This window comes from Notothenia coriiceps, unplaced genomic scaffold, assembly GCF_000735185.1.
Source record: "Notothenia coriiceps isolate Sejong01 unplaced genomic scaffold, NC01 NC01_scaffold00032480, whole genome shotgun sequence".
NCBI classification, from domain to species: domain Eukaryota; kingdom Metazoa; phylum Chordata; class Actinopteri; order Perciformes; family Nototheniidae; genus Notothenia; species Notothenia coriiceps.
Genome location: NW_011365181.1, coordinates 22,085 through 25,371, shown reverse-complemented (window position 1 = coordinate 25,371; position 3,287 = coordinate 22,085).

Sequence of the window (3,287 nt, the reverse complement as noted above, 5' to 3'; positions counted from 1 at the left end):
TCATCATATATTTTTTAAGAAAAAATCAGAAGACCAACAATGTGATATCTGCAGAGCACAGTATAACATAACACGCCCTAAGAAATGAACATTACTCTCAATAGATGTCTCACCTCCATAATGTGAGGCGTAGGTCTCTTGAGGTCAAGCTGCAGCAGGTCACCAAGTAGGGCGAAGTGGTTGGTTGGACCTGGTGTCCTTTCCTTCATCCTGGAGCTGAAGCTGGCAGAGAGAGAATGTAGACGAGCAGCAGCAGGAACCAGAGCTCCAACAAGGAGATGGAACTGAAAGACTGGAGAACAGATCCAATAGCCCCATGATTCAAAAGAAAAAGCTTCCTTGTTTCTTTTGGAGCTTATGGAATGGAAACACGCCGAGGCGGGTAATGTGCTTATCTATTAATCTGATGGTCAAAGGGCAATCCCACTCCCTGCAGCCAACAAAATCCAGTGCCACTGGGCAGGACACAAACATTAAATTACTCATTTAGCGGTCTATGATATTTAATCAGAATCAGAATGCCTTTATCCGTCCCATAGAGGGAACATGTACATTTGTTACAGCAGAAAATAGCCAAAGACAGCTTAATATTAACTAAGAAGCATGCATAAAAAATAAAAATATATTAAATATACATTTTTTTTTAAACAAATGTATTTAATTTGCTTTGGATAAAAGCATCAACTAACTAACCTGTACTATACCTTTTAGAAAGAGTGTACTTTTATTGTTTGATTGGTTTACTGATTTATTATCTTCAATGTTATGTGATCCGAAGGGCAGAGTTTAATGGAACAATAAAGTTAACTCTCGTATTGACAGATTCTTCTTTCCCAGTCTTTTGGTTTTGGATTACATTACATTATTACATTGCATTTAGCTGACGCTTTTCTCCAAAGCGACTTACAATAAGTACATTCGACCAGGAAGATACAACCTTGAAAAAAACATAATCATATAAGTACATCAGGTTTCCTAGAGCCAAACATTTCAAGTGCTACTCAACTGGCTTTAGATAAGCCAGTCCTTTATTAGTATATAAGTGCTCTGTTAGTAATTCTATCGCTCAAAGTGGAGTCCAAAGAGATGAGTTGGATATTGGCTCTTCACAACTTTGACCCATTTAGACACTGTTGGGATTGGGGAGGAATGAGGGAGGGCATGCCTTCTTTACTGCAGCAGATCCATTATTTCCTAGGTTACTACAGAGTGGACTGCCCGTGCGATCAGCTCGGTATTGGCACAGTACGCAGAAACATGGCAAAAGAAAATGGAAAAAGTAGAAAGTATGGTAATAATTGCTATTAACAGCTATGACATGAACAGCAGCAATCAGAATGAAATGAATCACCTCTTTGATTTGTCCAAAAGAAAAGGTCCTACATTAGGATCAATATGCATATATATGAGTACCTGAAAATGATAACGCATCTTTCAGCCAAAATGAAACCAACTTCGGAACGTTGCGAACGTGTGGACCACATTTTACACAGAAATGCTGTTTTTAGTTCAATTGTATTTATATAGCGCCAAACAGTCACATAAGCTATCTCAAGGCCCTTTTCATAAAGAGCAGGTCTACACAGAAGCCTTTCAATCATACATTACAATGTTTACAGACCTTAACCTTAATTGTTGCTCACCTTTCTGGCTTTCATTTGGCAAGTTTTTTTAATTTAGGATTATGGCATCCAAATTTAGGATTCCTAACTTAGGACATTTTTAAGTTAGGACAATTCTTCAATAGCTAATTTGTGATAACGTTTGGAAACATGTACCCTAATAAAACTCTCAACTGAGACGAGACAGGCAGTCAGACTCAAGAAATCTCTCTAATAAGGAAAGGAAAAAAAACAATTCCCATTGTGTTCACTGAACGTACAGATTTGATAGAAACAAGGTTGATGTCTTCAAGTATTCATTCACACAAGCTCATTTGCCCTGGTTTTGCAAACCCTTGAAAATGATTACCTGTGTGTAGCAGTGTTTCCCCTAGGATGGAGTCATAGCAGTTGTGCTAAGGCACGTGGGCCTAGTATAATGTGAGCGCGGAGCGCGTGGAATTTTTTTGTGTGTGCGCGTGCAAAGTGCGCCCCGCAAATTCGTTTCTATGTGTCAGCACAAGAAAGGATCTTGAAGCCTAGTACCAGGACCGGTTCTAGACAATTTGCTGCCCTAGGTGAGATTTTAGGCGACATTTTATGTGTAAAGAATAAATGAAAAATCTCTACAAAAGACAAATACACTGCAAAAACAGAAACTTATTGACATAGGTAATAGACGTCAAAATGGCTTCGAATGTATTCAGTATTGTATGAACATGTTGGAATTTGGGGGTGGACGTCACATCCTCCAGGGGGGTCCGGGGGTATGCCCTCCTGGGAAGATTTTTTTTTGAACATTTTACAGTAAAATGCTTCAATCTGGTGCACTTTGAGCACAGAATTACTAGAAACCTGATCTAGGGGGTACAACTCTAAAACGCCCATATGAAAAAGATCGGTTTACATTTTAATAATCAAATAAGTATGTGAACATAACCAATAACCTACCATAGCCAATAACAAATAAATGTAGCTTATTTTAATTTAGTTGTTCATTCATATCTTATTTTACCTAGTTAACCTAGCGCCCACCGTCCAGGGCAAATTAAACGTGTAACCGGGGTGAAAAGGGTGTTACATTTACTTAATTATGAATGTCGTTACATCAAGGTCGAACATTTGGATGAGCGCCAACTTTCAAAAATGTTTTTTTCCCTCCCAGAGCTACCAGCGCAGCGCCCCCCAGATCTGGCGCCCTAGGCGACCGCCTGTGTCGGCCTATGCCAGTANAATTAAGATTAATTAATTACACAAAAATTAACGCGTTAAAAAAATTAACGCATTTTAATCGCACTTATTTTTGCACCGCGGAACGTTTCTCACTGGATGAGTTTTCATCCAGTGAGAAACGTTCCGCGGTGCAAAAATAAGTGCGATTAAAATGCGTTAATTTTTTTAACGCGTTAATTTTTGTGTAATTAATTAATCTTAATTAACGCGTTAAAGTCCCGGCCCTAATATTTATATAATTACAACCGGCCCTTTGAGTGCAACCATAATGCTAATGTGGCCCGCGATGAAATTGAGTTTGACACCCCTGTCTTAAAGGCTTCGGAATCCCCCCATTGCAGTAAAAACAAGCAATTGAAACTTACAAGCGCTCCCCATTGAAATCAGGACAGCAGAAAGCTTACACATCTTCCGGCGCAGACTGAAAACTCATCTCTTTAGACTCCACTTCGA